The following is an 18,269-nucleotide window of genomic DNA, read 5'->3' as shown; positions in this document are numbered from 1 at the left end:
ACAAATTCAATTTTGACTCTCCAAATGACTGCCTTGCAGTTGATATTGAACAGCTATCCAGAGCTTGGCTCCAGTTGAGGTTGCTGTGGGAGCACAGTGTGCTCACCGGGGCCAAACTGCTGGTCTCTTCTGAAGGGTGGATTCTATGGATCTATAGCTGCTGGGCTATGTTTACAGAAAAAATTGTTAGGCAATCAGCTTTGAGCTAATAACTCAAATCCAGTAGGCTTGCGGACTGCTTGCTTCTCAATCCTTGTTGGTAGTTTGTTAGAGTGAGAACAATTCATTAAAAAATTCTACCACTTCAGATCATTTTTCCACTTAGGAAGTGCTCCCTGTATATGGGGAACCAGGGAGGTAAGGCATGCAATGGATAGATATTTTCTTTTTAACTTTGATGATAAAGATTTTTCTTATGTAACTTGCACTAAGCTTTGGGGATTTGAAAGATGAATGCTCTAAGCATAGGAGCCCTTTGTGGAAAATTCTGTACCCATGTTTGGACAACGTGCCCTCCTTTTTAAGCAACTCAGAATGTTTCTTAAGAGTACATTCCAGCTGTGCTCTTCCTTGCATCTGCTCCCTTAAATATAATGACCAGATATAGACTTCATTGTGTATCACCTGATTCCCTGAGGACACTGTCCTTGTTTCCGTTTCCTGATTTCCTCTCTCTTACTGCATATCCATAGTGTAGCGATTATCCTGGGATTGCCCTTAAAGTGCCCCTAAACTAAAGAAAACAGGTGTTTGCCATTGGTAAACTAGTCCCTTAAAATTGGCTAGAAGTAGCGATTGTAAATGAAATTTTGAACCACTAGGAAGATGTGGACCCCTTTTGGATATTTGCCTTGTTTTAAGATACCTGAACCAGTCTTTAAAACCCCGTAAATCAGCACTTCTTTCCATGATGGCTGACCCTGCGCTGACAGGAGATGTTAAGTCCTCCTGTGAAAGTGATTTAGCGTTACTTCTGCATGGATAAAGACCCACAATCATGGATAAAGTCAAAGAAATGAAAATGTGATGGCTCTCTCACAAAGCAGAAATTAGAATTATTAAAAAATTTTAGTGGTGGATGATTTTTTGTGTATCTATTTCTAGTCCTATATAGAATAGAGGCAGCTGGAGCTCTAGAAAGGGTAGGCGATATTTTCCCGTGTGTGTGTGTGTGTGTGTGTGTGTGTGTGTGTGTGTGTGTAGCTTTTAGAGATATTCTTCAAAGACTTTCACATTATTAAAGAAAATAAGTTTGAAATAATACTGTAGCTCTTATATATTTGGCATTCCTTTGAGAGTTTATTGGGGTGTAACTGTATTTTTAAACTAATCTATATTTTTAATATGACAGATTCAGATTTTGAGCTTATGTGAACTTCACAAGATCACATTTAACAACGGGTGTCTATCCACTTGCCTTCAGTATCCATAGAAGAAATAAACTAAAACATCAGCCAATAGGTAGTTGTGATATATATAAGAGACTGAGTGCTTGCTGGTAAGAGTGATATTGAGGAAAAAACAGAGGAAAAGGAATAAGCAGCCTTTACTCTCCCTCATTCTTGCTTACAAAGCATTGTATTTTCACCTGTATTCAGCTTCCCTGCACTTGTGTACATGTTTGTTTTTCCTACTAGGTTATAATTGAAGGAAGAGTTAATTTCATCTATTCCCCGCCCCACCCAAAAGCACCTAGCAATGCTCATTGAAACCATTTCAATAGTTCAGGAGCAGAAGGGACTTAATGATTTGCTATACATAAGCTTAAGTGATGAGTATGCTTTGTAAACCACTATTCTCAGTGAAAAAAATTCAGATCATTAGGTTATTATGATACTCTTAATGTGTTGAATGGTGGCCTGAAGAAAGATAGCCTGAGTTCTAATCCCCAGGAACTGTGAATGTGATCTTATTTGGAAAAAGAGTCTTTGCAGATATAATTAAGGATCATGACCTAAAGAGAGCACCCTGGATTATCCAGGTGGGCCCTAAATGCAATGAGTTTCTTATAAGAGACACATAGGAGGGATTTGACAGAGAGAAGAGGGAGGAGCAGTGTGACTATGGAGACAGGGACTCGAGTGATGTGGCCACAAGCCAAGGAACATGACATCGTCACCCGCTACCAGAAGCAGGGAGAGAGACATGAAAAGGATTACTATCCTATGACCTCTAGAGGGAGTCCAGCCCTTGATTTGGACTTCGCGGTTCTAGGACTGAGTGAAAAAAGTTCTAAGTTACCAAATTTATAGTAGTTTGTTGCCACTGCCTTAGGAAACTAACACACACATACCTTAGTTCTGGATGAATCCCCCTAGAGACCACCCTCCCTGTACCTGGAGAACCTGGGAGGTTAAGTAGAACCATGGGCTTCCTGATGTTCCTTCTCAAGTGCTTTACAACCCAGCACTGAAGGGTTCCTCCTGAGTATAGATCCTGGGGACAGGGGACACATACTCTCATTGAAACCAAGACTGTGTCTGCTGCACTGTCTAGAAAGTAGCTGAGCCTGCGAGTTAGGGTCAGTAAGGGAGGTGCTACTCTCTCAACTGCCTGCTTTTTAATTTAATTTAATTTTTATTTATTTTTTAAAAAGATTATTTATTTATTTAGAGAGAGGGAAAGGTAGGAAGAAAGACAGGGAGAGAAATATCGATGCAAAAGAGAAATATTGATTGGTTGCCCCCTGCATGTGCCCCACCCAGAGACCAGGTCTGTAACCAAGGCATGTGCACCAACTGGGAATCAAACCCGTGATATTTTGCTCTGTGAGATTGTGTCCAGCCAACTGAGCCACGCCAGGCAGGGCCTTCCTGCTGTCTAAATGATCTGCTAGAACCCTACATTTATTGTCTTTTAGAATTTAATCCCTGTAGGGAGACAAGGTATCTTAGGCAGTTGACACTTTTTCAAGATAACATCTGAACACATTTATGACAGTTCAATAGAGAAGGAAATCATAGGAAAGGAAGTGTTTGTATGTAGACATATGCTTCTTGGAGGAAGCAAGTCTTGAGGTAGACTGTGAAGAAAAAATAGAGGGTTTGAACAAGTGGCAAAAGGAAAAGAATGTGCTTTAGGTGGCAGCACAGAAGAAACAATAAGTGAAGGGATGAAAACTAGTGTTCCTTGAAGGAAAGATCCAGAGAACCAAGTTGAATGCTAAGTAGGGTGTTGAGTTACAATCAGAGGAATTTGGGTTTATTAATCTAGATGTCCATTGTGGTTTGGTGCGCAAGGTAGTGAGGCCTTTAAGGCTTTAAGGAGTTATCACTGGTGGTGGGGGATAACGTTGTGGGTCTCCTAGCACATTCAAGTGTCTTCCCTCAGTAAATTTTTCCTGACTTCTCCAGACAACGGTAAGTGCCCCTTTCCCTGTGCATTCCATGCATAACTCAGTTGCTGCTGTGGAGTATCCCTCTATGTGGTTTGGATTCCTCCTGACTTCAAAAGGCCGCCGAGGGAAATATAGCATAAGCACCTAGCACTGGACCTGGCTTCCAGTAGGAAAGCTAGTACCACTTGAACTTAACTGATTTTTAGGTGTGACTCCTGTAGAAGATTAAAGATCTACACTCCAACCCTAACAGCTGTTTTTTTTATAGCTGGGAGCTGTCCCAAAGGGTTTTTAAATAATTTTCATGCTTGGGTAAACCATGACCACGGTGCCTAACTCAGGACAACACTTGTTCACATTTTTATTCTCTGCATGTGATTCTAAGTGGAAAGTATGAGCATGTCTTCTTCAAGTCACTCTCAGGTTCAGAGAAAACACATGGCTAAAGGACAGGGGGTTGCCAATGTTTGTTGAGGACCTGATTTGTACACTGTATTTGAGATCAGAAGAGTTTTCCTGAATTGGATATTGCTGAGCCTGCCTACTTTCTTTCTTTCTTTTTTTTTAATTTATTTTTTTCAAATACATTTGTCTCTGCTGCCTACTTTCTTTTAGGTGTGTAATAGGCCAGGGTGAAGGAAGGAAGGAGCCTTGGACCAAAGACAGATATCTATATCTATATCTATCTATCTGTCTATACACACACACACACACACACACACAATATGTGTATATATAGTATACACATATATGTATATACACATATGTATACATATATAGTATACATATATAGTATATTTATATATATACTATACAGTATACTTCTATGTATAGTGTATATACAGTATATTTCTATAGCATATTTTACTTAATAAAAATGAATATGAACCTAATGCTATGCCTATCCTGGTATTATTGATCTCAAAACAGTTGGACAAGTAGTTTACATTTACTTACATTAAATTGTTTTCAGTATTGAATGATAAAAAATATTTGAAAAAGTTAAAATAACATGGTTTGACAAGTTTTAGAGAAATGAAAAACATTTTCAGAAAAGAGAAAAACAAAAATTCAGAGTACTCTTGTTAAGACAGTAGCCACACATACCTACTTTGTAATGGCATTTTGATTTATATTGTGTATAGTACTTATCAATGGAATAAATATTTACTATATAAAATAAAGTAGACCACATTGAAGTGAATGAGATATCAACTTTGTTTTAAATTAATCCTAAGGAATTTGAGGGAAAAATAATTAGCTGTTAGACTTGAAGATATGGGAGCAATATGACAAAGCCAAACTAAGTAAGCAATAAAATAAACGACAGTAGAACATTTACCAAAATCATTACCTGCATATGTTGCTTTCTGGAGAGAGAAAGCAAACAAAACCAAACCCTAAATACCTTCATTTAATATATATTCAAGTCTTAAAACCTTAAAATATGGGTGAAAAGTAATAATCATTTATAAAATATGCCTTAAGATATGTTATTAAAAACCAAGCAATTTCTGAAAGAATTATGTGGAAATTAAAAACAAACAAACAAACCTTGAGAAGTCCCTTTAGCCCTTTCAGAAATACACATATATAAGTGAAATGTATCTGAAATAATAGGGAAGATATTTAAATGGCAATGAATATTTGTTAGCATGTAACAAGTATTACAGTATATTTTAAATTTCCTGTATGTAGTAGGACTGTTTAAGCATCCCAAGATCCCCTTTGTTGGCCTCTGGCTTGTGGTAAGGCATTTACATGAAAACAAAAAGGCCTTTGCTTAGTATGTCTAGTATGAAATAAAAGATTAGGTTTCTCTTGGACATTTTACACATTTAATCTGAATCTTCCTAGAAACTACATAGTTAAGAACAAATGTTAAAGTATAGAGGTGTAGGACAGTTCTGGCCATCCCATTCAGAATCTTCACCTATAAGATATATTAGAACACAACATTTACCATATTTTATTTCTGTATTTATTTTTTTGAAGGGAGAGAAAGAGGAGGAGGAAGTAGAAGAGAAGCAGGAGAAAGTGGAGAAGAGGAGGGAGGAAGAGAAGGAGGAGAGGATGGGAAAAAGAAAAGGAAGGGGAATGAGAGAAAGCAAGAGAACAAACAAAGTTTTAGTTTCCAAATCTGGCTGAAAAATATAGATAAGTGGGCTCCATGTCCAGCCTATTGAGTTAATAAAAAAATCACTTTGGTTGGCCTGATTATCAGCAGATTTGGGGATACTGGGTTAGAGAATACTGAGAGTAACCATGGTTTGACCCTTCTGGATCCTATTCTATAATTCCTATCAAGTGTTGATGAGGTTGCATACTGGTGTCCTCATAATTTGCTTTCAATGGATCACTCCAAAAGAATGAGGAACATGGGTAATCTTAGGCCTCATGGTCAGGCCACTTGGGGGAATATTTTGGTCTTCCTCGGCTCCTAAAAATATTGGGTTGGTTAAAACATTTGTTTAGTTTTTTCCATATGATGGCTCTAGTAGTGCTTAGTTGTCTTTAACTTCATTCAAAATAATTTTGTTAGATTGTATTGTGACAGCTGTCATATCAGTGTGCATTTAAAAAATCAAAATGGCTGAATTTTTGATAGTCATTTTAATATTGAAGATGGAAGAAAATACACATTTTTGGCATATTATGCTTTATTATTTCCAGAAAGTAGAAATGCAACTGAAATGCAAAAAAAGATTTGTGCAGTGTCTAGCGAAGGTGCTGTGACTGATTGAATGTGTCAAAAGTGGTTTGCAAAGTTCCTTGTTACTGTTGACATTTTGCCCAAATAATTCTTGGCTGTGGGGCTGTCTATGCATTGGAAGGTGTTTAGCAGCACACCTAGCCTCTACCCACTAGACGCTAATAGTGGGAGATAGCCAACATACTAAAAATATCCAAATCAATGAAGTTATTGGTGAAAATGAAAAACATGTCTTTTATTTTATGAAAAAACCCAAAAGGGCTTTTTGGCCAACCCAATATAATAAGCTCATTGAGTTCAAGAAATGTATCTTTTATAATTTTACCATTGGTGCTCACCAGGGTGCCCAGTGTGGAATACAGGATAATAAACATACTGAATTTGATGCATTATGCAGGCTTTGTGGGTGCTACACAAGGCTAAATTCTAGCAGAGACCTTGATTTATTAGATGTTATCATTGCTGATAAGGAGCCCATGTTGCAGGAATTAGATTTAAAATAAACCCATCTATGCTGTAAGAGCATTGGTTGAATTTGAACCCATGGGATGACTATTACTATCATGCCCTCACTGGAACATACAAACTCAACCCCATTTTGGGTGGGGTAGGAAAACAGGAAAATACAGTTATTTATTCAGCTTTCCTAGTATTGATCCTGGGTGTGTAGCAAGCAATGGCTAATATTCTAAATATAGAAGTTCAAACATATCTTTCAGTAGAATCAAATAGTAGATTTCTATATGGTCATATTTGTTGGTTTAAAACAAAAAACCTTTTCTGTTCAACTTTAATTAAAGTAAAACAAATTCATCTGAGAGAGGACCATCACAGAAACAATCACAAAGTAAATTTCACAAGGAAAGGTGGTGATCTTGAAATGTCTTCTATTTATTTGTTCAAAATAAATTACATTTTATAGCCCAGCTCTGTGAGGAATTCCAATACGATGCAAGTGTTTTCATATACTTAAATCAAAGAATTCTTAATGCTGTGACTAGTTTTTAATTGGGACTTTATTAAATACTCTATGAATGGGGAATACTTTCAATTTAAGAGTGTTTAAAAACACTCTTATATAAAGATAGAGCAAAAAGATTCATATAAATTTTTTTCTTCACTAAAGTAATTTTGGGACTCCACGCTTTGTGCAAAAAAAATGATAGGTTCTAGTCTTATAGAGGTACAGTATTCTTTGTACCTTGCAGTATCTGGCAAGATATCCAATTGGAGTCGAAGAGCATTGCATTTTAGATTAGGTAGCCAACTGTATAAACACATTGTTTCCGTAAATTTCACACTGCCTTGTTATTCTGGCACCTGCTGTTCAGAGAAAGAGGAAACCTGACAGAAATAAAACTCAGCACAAAATAGAGCAGCACTTGAAGTGGCGACTGCTGGGATGTACAGAGGAGAAACAAAATGAAAAGACAAGGCATGTTTCTTAACAAGGGGGAAGAGCTTATTTTCAATAGAATATTAGTAAATTTAACTGAGAAAAATGAATAAGGTAAAGTGAAACCTGAGAGGAAAAACTAGCAGGTTTTAATTGATTTAGCTCCCAGACCCCTACAGTTGAAATGGATTTTGTAGAATCCCAGTCTTGTCATTTTATCACTGAAGAAAGTAAAGCTCAGAGAGGTTGGTGCATGAAATTCACCTGATTCACATGATTGCTAGTAGAATTCTCTCTAGAAGTATCATTTCTTTTATAAACTAAATGTCCACTTTATAAATAAAATACCCACTTCATTGATTTGTTTATGTATTTTTTTATTGCTGGAGGAAAGATGAAAAAGTAGTATTTATAAAATGTTTACGTGATTTTGGAAGATCCACCTGCTGGAGGTCAGAGCTTTCCCTTGAGCAACAAGAGGTCTCTCTAGTTCATGCTGAGTGTCCAATCCTTAGCCCCTGGAGGGAGAGGCTACAGCCCTGGTACCAGAGGCCAAGTAGAACTGCTGGCCTCCCCAGAGACTTCACTATTTCATTTCACACTCGACTTACAGATGTAGAGTCTAAGAGCTTCACTGGGATTCTTGCAGTAGAGACTTGTAGTGGAAGTCTTTCTGAAAACATTCCCAAGAGTCAGAGGTTGCAGTTTCTGACTAAGTGTCCAGCATCCACCTGTGGAATCTTGGGGTTCTGCCCCTAGGTGGCCAGACCACTGAGAGGAACGCAGGCTTGGAGTGAGAACATCCTAGGGCTGAATTTTGACTCTGCAAAGACACCATCCTTATGACCACAAACAGTCACTGAACTTTCTAGATCTCGTTTATTATGAAAAAGGACAAGTGTCCTATAAAATACTCAGTAATGGCCTTCTCGGCCAAACACAGTGGAGTCAAACAGTAAATTTGCTTTAGTGTCCCTCCTAATTCCTAAGGTTGTTCTTTGACTAGTGCAGAATCTGGTAGCATTAATTTTTCTTTGGTTATCTAATTTGATAACTTGGAATTAAGAATACTCAAAATCCTCTGGGATCACTCATATGATGAGATGATGAGTAATTTCCTTAAAAACAAAGAACATTACTACTAGTCACTATATAAATATGTTTTTAATATTGGTTCTGCTCCTGGCTTGAATGCTATATTTAAGATATATAGTGGGCTACAATTCACAATATTCAGACAAAGAAAGGGGTGGGTGGTGTATGGGCAGAGCTGCCATACAGTGAGCCGGGAGGTCAAGGCTCTGGGGAGGAGTGAATCTTACTGATTTTTTTCAACTTTATTGAGATATACTTAATATACAAAAAGTTGCATGTATTTAAGGTGTGCATCTTGATGAGTTTGGACAGGTGCGTACTCCTGTGATAACCATCACCATAAACAAGGTAATAAACATTCATCATGACCAAAAGAATTCTTTTGTTTCTTCACTTTGTGATACCACTTAGCAGGAGATCTACCCTATTAACAAGTTTTTAAGTGCACAACACTATTTATTGTTACCTATAGGCTTAAAAATTACAGTTATACAAGATGAGTAAGGGCAAGAGATCTGCTAAACAACATAGAGTTGCATGATTTTTTAAAGAGTGGATATTCAAGTGCAGTGTGCTTTGATTAGGTGGGTTGATCCAAGGGTATTGTTCTAGCAGGAAAAAAAATAGTGTCATGACCTCAAATTTTTAAAAAAATCACAAAGGATTGGCAAATACCTTAGAGGAAAACAGACAAACAATGCCTCCCCCAACAACAAAAAGCATGTTGCATGAAATATAAATTGTAGTACAGGCTTCCCCTGCTAGGTGAGTGTTCTAGGAACCCAACTGTATCAGTGTATCAGCTGGCATTGTTGTGAGAGGCTGCATTTGGCTTCAGTGAATTTTTTTTGAAGACTCTTTTTTGGGGACATTAAATTATTATTTTTTATTATTGTTTATACTTGTATGGTTGTCCCAGTTTTCCCCTGTTGGCCCTCCTCTGCCCAGCCAACTCCCTGCTCTCATAGCCAATCCCCACACCATTGTTTATGTCCATGGTTCATTCATAAATGTTCTTTGACTAGTTCCTTCCCTTTCTTTCCACCATTCCCCTCTTCCTCCCTCCCCTCTAGCAGCTGTCAGTTTGTTCCATGTTGACATGTCTCTGGTTCTGTTTTGCTCATTAGTATATTTTGTTCATTAGTTTCATCTTATAAATCATATGGTATTTGTCTTTCACCAACTGGCTTGTTTCACTTAGCATAATAGTCTCCAGTTCCAACAATGCTGTCATAAAAGGTAGGGATTCTTTCTTTCTTTCTGCTGCATAGTATTTATTCCATTGTGTGAATGTGCCACAGTTCTTTGATCTCCTCATGTACTGATGGGCACTGGAGACTGTTTCCAGCACTTGACTATTGTAAATAGTGCTGCTATGAACACAGGCCTGCATAAGTTCTTTTGAATTGGTGGTTAGGGATTCTTATGATATATTCCCAGCAGTGGAGTCACTGGGTCAAAAGGTAGTTCCATTTTTAATTGTTTGAGGAAATTCCATCCTGTTTTCCACGGTGGCTGCACCAGTCTGCATTCCCACCAACAGTGCACTAAGGTTCCATTTTCTCCACATCCTCTCGAGCACTTGTTTGTTGACTTATTAAAGACAGCCATTCCAACAGGTATGGTATCTCACTGTGCTTTTAATTTGCATCTCTGATGGCTAGCGATGCTTGAGCATCCTTTCATGTGTCTATAGGCCCTCTTTATGTCCTCTTTGGAGAAGTGTCTGTTCAGGTCCTCTGTCCATTTTTTAATTGGGTTGTTTGTCTTCCTGGTGTTGAGTTGTATAAGTTCTTTATATATTTTGGAGACTAAACCCTTGTTTGATGTGTCATTGATGAATATGTTCTACCATACAGTTGGTTACCTTTTCATTTTGATGATAATTTCTTTAGCCATGCAGAAGGTTTTTAAATTGATGTAGTCCCATTTGTTTATTTTTTCTTTATTTCCCTTGCCCTAAGGAGATATATTGGCAAAATTATTTCTATGTGGGATATCTGAGATTTTACTGCCTATGTTTTATACTAGGACTTTTATTGTATCATGTCTTGTATTTAAGTCTTTTATCCATTTTGAATTTATTCTGGAGTATGGTGTAAGTTGGTGGTTTAGTTTCGTTTTTCTGCATATATCATTCCAGATCTCCCAGCACAATTTATTTAAGAGACTATCTTTACTTCATTATATGCTTATGCCCGCTTTGTCAAATATTAATTGACCACAGAGACATGGGTTTATTCTCGGGCTTTCTATTCTGTTCCATTGATCTATGTGTCTGTTTTTATGCCAGTACCAGACTGTTTTGGTTACAGTAGCCTTGTAGCATAGCTTTAAAAGGCGAAAGATTTACATGACCTAAGAGAAACAAGAGTATTAGCATAGTTTTATATCAGGTATTGTGATCCCTCCAACTTAATTCTTTTTTTTTCAAGATTGCTGAGGCTATTTGGGGTCTTTTTTGGTTCCATATAAATTTTTGAAATATTTGTTCTAGATCTGTGAAATATGTCATTAGTATTTTAATAGAGATTGCATTGAATCTATAGAGTTCTTTGGGTAGTATGGACATTTCAATGATGTTGATTCTTCCAGTCCATGAACACGGTATATGCTTCCATTTGAATCTTCCTTAATTTCTTTCTTCAGTGTTCTGTAGTTTCTGAGTACAGGTCGTTTACCTCCTTGGTTAAGTTTATTCCTAGGTACTTTATTTTTCTTGTTGCTATAGTAAATGGGATTTTTTCCTAGTTTCTGTTTCTGATATTTCATTGTTGGTATATAAAAATGCCTTCTATTTCAGAATATTAAGTTTGTATCCTGCTATTTTGCCAAATTCATTTATTAGGTTGAGTAGTTTTTTTGTGGAGACTGTGTTTTCTATGTATACTATCATGTTGTCTGCAAATAATGACGGCTTTACTTCCTCCTTTCCAATTTGGGTGCCTTTTATTTCTTTTTCTTTTCTGATTGCTGTGCCTAGAACTTCCAGTACTATGTTGAATAAGAGTGGTTAAAACAGACACCCTTGTCTTGCTCCTGATCTTAAGAGAAAAGCATTTAGTTTTTGCACATTGAGTATGATGTTGGCAGTAGGTTTCTTGTAAATGGTCTTTACTATGTTGAGGTATGTGCCCTCTATTTCCACTTTGCTGACTGTTTTTTTATTGTCAATGGGTGCTGGATTATCAAATGCTTTTTTGGGATCTATTGATATGATCACGTGATTTTTGTCCTTCATTTTATTAGTGGTGTATTACATTTATTGATTTGTGAATATTGTGCCATCCTTGCATCTCTGGAATAAATCCCACTTGATCATGGTGTATGATCTTTTTAATGTATTGCTGGATCCGGATTGCCAATGTTTTGTTGAGGGTTTTAGCATTTGTGTTCATCAGAGATATTGGCCTGTGATTTTCTTTCTTTGTTTTAGAATTAGGATAATACTGACCTCATAAAAAGAGTTTGGGAGTCTTCCCTCTTCTTGAATTTTTTGGATGAAGACTCTTTCAACATCTTTGCCCATTTGATGATGGGTCATTTACAAGTGCACCTGTCTACACTGCACTGAGTGTTCAGCAGTTTTTGACCAAAAATGGCATTACCCCCATGCCCTACCCTCTGTATGCACCCAGTCTCACCCTGTGACTTTAGTTTGTTTCCCTAGATGAAAAAAGCGATCAAAGGAAATGTTTTGCTAATATGGAGGACGTGAAACAAAAAATGACAGAAGCACAAAAAGACCTCAAAATCGATGAGTTCAAAACCTGTTTTGAGCAGTGGAAAAAAATATCTCGATAGGTGTATTGCTGGAAATGGAGAGTACTTTGAAGGTGACAGAAGTTTAAACATGTGAGAATAAATACACAACTTTTTATAAGTAAATTCTGTTTTTTTGGGCCCCCCCTCATATTTGGAATATTTTAAGATTTTCCCAATTCCTTTCTATCAAATGATTAAAAAATGTTCTTTCATGATGTCCTTCCTTCATTCAGCTTTATTCATTGAGCATCAACAATATGGCAGGAACTATTCGAATGTAGAATGAATAAAACTAGAGCTTTAATAAAGCCTTCTGGTGGGGCAGGGGTAGACAGTAAACAAGTGTATAATATGTTTTCATGCACCAATAAGTTTTATGCAGATAGATAATGTGAGGGGTTAGAGAGCCGTAAAGCGATCCTGGTCTGTTTGAGATCAGCTGGCTAGGGAAGGCCTCCCTGAGGACACTGGAGCATAGATGTAAACTAAGTGAAGGAGGGCTGCACATGGTGTTCTGGAGGAAGAGCATTCAGGTACAGGGAACATCAGGGAAAAAAAAAAAAGAAGCATTTTTTTTTTTTCCAGATAGGAAGTAGTATGTCATATACTAAGAATAGCAGGCTCTGTGATCCAGAGAATGGAGAAGGTGAGAACAGAAGGAAAGAAAGAAATGTATAGGCCATGAAGTTTGTTCTGAATGTAATCAGAGTGGGAAGCTGTGGTGGCTAATTTTATGTTTTAACTTCCTAGTCTATGCTCCCCAGTTGTTTGTCAAAAACAGTCTAGACATTGCTGTGAAAGTATTTTTTAGCTGTGATTAGCATTTAGATCAGTAGACTGATTAAAGCAGGTTGTCATCCATGATGTGGGTGGGTCTCACATAATCTGTTGAAGGCCTTAAGAAAAAAGATTGAGGTCCTCTGAAGAGGAAGGAATTTTTCCTCCACCTGAAACATAGAAATTCTGCCTGAGCTTCTAGTCTTTGGACTTAGGAGTACAATATCAACTCTTGCTGGAATTTCCAGCCTGCCAGCCTACCCTGCAGATTTTGAACTTGCCAACCCCCTCACCTATATCAGCCAATTCCTTAAAATGCATCCCCCTGCATTGGTTCTGTTTCTGTGGGGGAACCCAGACTAATATAGAAACCTTTGGGCTGGTGTGAGCATGGGCATGATATGATCTGATTTATATTTCGGAACAGCACGTCTACTTCTAGGAGAGAATTGACTCTTGGCAGCAAGAGGGAAGCAGAGAGACTAGCTAGAAAGCTGTTTCGGTCTTGTAGGTGAGACCTGACAGTGGCCTGGAAGTTATCAGAGGTTGTTGGATTGGAGATATATTTTCAAGATTTCCAGACAGATCAAATGAAGGGTGTGAGAGAAACAAGTAAATAAAGGCTTAAGTTTTGGGCCTGAGCAGCTGTGTGAATGAGGAGCAGATGAGCACATTAATTTCATGTTGCCCATTTGCTGTGCAACTGGAGATATCAGGTAGACTATTAGATGCAGGCGCATATTGCAGTGCAGTGGTAATTATAGCAGAGTCTATGGAGCCAGAACGCCTGGATTCAAATCCCAAATCCACTTCAGAGTGAACCTCACTTGGTCTTCTCATCCAAAAAATGGGATGATAATACACATACCTTATGCAAGTAACACGGGATTAAGTTAGTCAGCATGTGTAAGCTCTTAGAATGTGGATGATCATGAAAGTGTTATATAAATGTTACCTATTATTATAGCCAGACTTATATCTTTCTGGCCCAGAAAATAAATTGCTAGAATGAGATGGGGGTCTGGGTAACGTTTCCTAAGCATGCCTGCTTTGTACAGTTTTTAATTGCTAGCTCAAAGAGGTCAAACTACAAACAGGAATGGATGAAGCCAAGTGTTTGGCTTCCCTTTGCCTGGACAATGAACACTTTTGGGGTGATGGTGCCAGAAAACCGTGCTCGAATAAAGCACACTTTCATAGCTGATTGCAACATCAGCTTGACTGATGCAGCCCCACTCCCCCCAAATTATCTCCTTGCCTTCTCTGCTTTTGTTTTTTTTCTCATTGTGCTTATTACATTATTGTATACTATGCATGGCATGCTTATTTATTTATTTTCTGTTTGCTCTTGGTAGAATATAAGCTCAAGGAGGGCAAAGATTTTTGTCTTTTTTGTTTACTGTTAACGCCTGGAAGAGTGCCTGACTTAGATTGATGTAGGAGAAATAAATGCTATTTTCTAGTGCTTATTGTTCCCTTTCTCTGTTTCTTATTGTATGTCATCAAATATATTTCCATGTGAAAATCATACCCAAAGAAGGTTGGACATTAATATGATTCTCTGGACCTTTCTCACTTGTGCAGAACGTCAATTTTTATTGAGACAAATCTCATCTACGAAGTGGAATTTCAGAGGAAGCTTCTGATGGCAGTTTCAATTTTAACTTTGGAAATCAGTACTGGAATTGACATATGGTCTCCTGAAAGTGATGGCACATTTTTTCTGCTGGCTGTCCACTCCATTTCCCTGCCAGTCTATAGGTGGGCAATATTCCACTCCAAGGGCAGATTCTGGTCACAGATTTTTGCTCAGCAGTACTTGTCCATGGAAGGCACTGAGAGCTGTGCAGGGTGGAGGCTGATACATGACCCAGTCAGTCTGTGACTTATGAGACCTATTGCAAGTCCAAGGCACTGTATTGATTCTGCAGAATGGTCTGGAAACTGACCTTCATCTCACAGAACCCTCTAACTTGCTCTTTGTCTGTTATTCCCAGCGGAGCACTTGCATCATCAGCTTTGTTCCAAAATCATTAACTTTTATTTCTCTTTAATTTTTTTCCTCTTTATTGAATTTATTGGGGTGACACTGGTTATTTCCCTTTACATTCCTTTGTGATTTTACCATATGTATGAAGAGTGGACAAACTGATGTCTTTATTTAGCACGAAGCATAGGTCCTGTTTCAATGTGAGCTTTTCAGAGGCAGTTAATTTTATCTTCTCCGACTGCATGGTTTTTGTATATAGCTACTAGTTCCTTGAACATGCAGGCATTATGTCAAAATGAATTACATCTGACCCCTTACACTACTTATGCTAGCACTTAATGATCACTCTTAGCATATTGTATTGCAAGTAGTATTTAAAAATACTTTTCAATCATACTAATTGGATTAATGTTATTATTAGAGCTGTTGTCTATTTTCTCATTGTGGTTTTACCAATTGGCACATTATGGCACATAGTTGGAGTTCAAAAAATGATGGTCGAAGTGAGTTAAATATTCATTTCTGAGGCTATACAGAAAAGGGATCGACAGTCTGCTGCTCGCAGGTCTTCCTGTTATCTATAGGATGAATAATAGGCTGAAATAGGAATTCTTCATCAAGTAGGTATATAATGGACCTCAAGATACCACCTGGAGAAAATAACCTTTTTCTGGATTAGGTTATGATCCTTTGTGCCTTTGAATTCCAAGCATGTTTTATATCATGGGAGAATGGTCGTCCCATCCTAATAACTAAAATTATAGGACAGTCTATCTGGGAGAAAGCTTATACTTTTTCTGCTGGAGAGTGTTCATTATACATGCGTAGATAAGTAGCAGGGATCGAGAATTTAGGGACTTACTCCAGGCCAGAGAGCCACCGGCTTGTGTGGGAAGGAAATTCATGGCTCCTAAGCTGCACCATGCTATTAGAACTTGGTCTGGAAATAGTTAATTGATTTTTCTGGGCACTTATTTAAGGCAGAACATTCTAAACAACTTGTATTCTTCTTCAGAGATGACTTAATACTCACAATGGAGCCATCCAGTTAGGGACATTAGTTCATGAGTTTGATTTATGCAAAAAACACATGCTGAGCCACTTTCTCTTGGCTAACATTGATACTCAGAATTGCCCTTTCACCGTCCAGTACTTTGCTGTTTCTGTGTTCAGTTCACTTGAGGGAAAGAAAATTGTACTGAGCAACAGAAGATATGTGGACAATAAGCAAATCAAATAAGTATTTTCCTCCTAAGATGAAAAGGAGAGAGAAGGATTCACATAAAACCTTTAAAGAATAATGATTCATTCACAGTAGATGTTATATACCTTGCCTTGGCTTTATGATGTCATTACCATTATTTATATAACATTCCAGCCTGTGCAATTCATACTGCTCATGCTGCATCAAAGGGCAGGGAGCCCCATAGCCATTGTTATATATCAATATAGCTGTTTTCTTTATACACAAATAAGTGAGCTTATTACATAGTATTTGAAATGGTAAGTGATAGGGAGAAACAAAAAGAAGGGAAGGAGGAGAGGTAATCTTAATGAGGTATATAATGGACCTTAGGCAACCTTAGGCAGTCATAGGAACATCTTATTTTAAATGCACTTTCCATGTTTGCAGGTTATATCCTGAATAGCACCATATGGAACAGGTGTGGCACTAAGAAAATGGATTCACAACTGTGGAGATGAGGCACTTGGCCTTTCACAGTGCACTTAGTCTTAAGCAGATTTTTCAAAAGGAAACGACTGCATACTGAACCTCATTTTAAAAAGCTGAATTATAACATTTACTTTTATTTGTATCTAGAAAGAATTCAGACATAAGGAAGAATATCTATTACCTTTATTTTCAATATAAAAACCAAATCTTTGCGTATGATTTTAATAGTGATTCAAGTGGTAGATCAATTAACAAATTGTTTAATTAACATCTATTTAATTTAAAGAGGAATCTTCCCTTCCGCTTGTTTTTATTTTTTAATATTAATTCAGTCATTAAAAATTCTTTTGGTTTTGACGTAATTTTTGAAGAAACTTTCCTGGAAGTAATCAACACCAAGATTTATTGCCATGTTCTCTCACCTTTTTTATTTTATGATAAAATTAATAGTTCACAAAAGGGCTGTGTCCTGCAGGTGTTGAGTATGAATATTGGAAAATAGAAAGATGGCATTGGACCCATTGTAGAGAACCTGCAGCTGGGGTGGTAACAAAAGGCTGGTCTTACTGGAGAACAAAGTCTTAAGTCACACCTTAGGGTGTCCACCAAAACTAACAGGCTACCCAGCCAGTGCAAGTGAAAATAATAACCCCTGTGCATTTTACATTGACTTTTTCTGCATGATAATGAGGAAGGAGAGGAGAGAGCCTGCAAATGCTGCAGCAGCAAGATGCCTGATATGTGGAACCAAAGATCTTCATTCAATGGTGTGGCAGATAGAATAACGGCACTCCCAAGTGTGCCCTTGTAATACCTTCAGTGTAGCCTGGTGAGACCCACATCAGATGTCTCACCTACAAACCTGTAAGCCACTATGTCTGTGGTAATTTATTAGAGCAGTGATAGGAAATGAATGCAAATGTTATGGAATGAATGAAAAAGATCAAGAGGAGCCTCATTTGGATAGGTCAGTTTTAACCACTTGGAACAAGCTGCTATGTGGAGTAAGGCAAAGCTGTAATTGCTTTTACATTTTGAAAACACCCATTACTTCCAGCTTAGGCAAACATCCAGGTCAGTTAAAATAATGAATGAAGAGCACATCTATGCAAGAGTTAGACTTCTTGTATGTCATTGTAGAGTATAGCTCTTCATTTTCAGACGAGCCTAGGAGAAAGGAGGCATAGCCTTTATGTTGAAGTGTTTAAAAAAATAATGTCTGAATTATTTTAGTAAAATAGTTTTCTTCTTGTTTTTTGGTAAATGTCACATGTAAATACATCACTTGCAATCATTCAGACTTCTTATAATAATCAATCATTTGTCATGGAAAAATGATGTGCCCAGCAATTAGATCAAGTTTTGTATCAACTTCTTTGCTTCATCCTCTGCAGTTAATTGTCTCTTCTAAAAAATAAGTGGTCAAGTATAATCTTTTCAGCTCACTTACTGTTAGTTCAGCATCTCTCCTTCCCAGGCCTCTTCTTGGGGTTCCTGAATACCACCTACTTGTTCATTAGG

The 18,269-nt window shown here is 37.5% G+C and overlaps 1 pseudogene; it reads left to right on the top strand.

Moving 5' to 3' along the window:
- The first annotated feature begins 2,063 nt into the window (after positions 1-2,063).
- Positions 2,064-18,269, top strand: part of LOC129075123 (ret finger protein-like 3) — a 60,966-nt pseudogene continuing 44,760 nt past the window's right edge.

Source organism: Pteronotus mesoamericanus, unplaced genomic scaffold, assembly GCF_021234165.1.
Source record: "Pteronotus mesoamericanus isolate MK-2021 breed Mesoamerican mustached bat unplaced genomic scaffold, CSHL_Meso_final contig_52, whole genome shotgun sequence".
In the NCBI taxonomy this organism is placed as follows: domain Eukaryota; kingdom Metazoa; phylum Chordata; class Mammalia; order Chiroptera; family Mormoopidae; genus Pteronotus; species Pteronotus mesoamericanus.
This window is presented reverse-complemented; position numbering and strand designations above follow the sequence as displayed.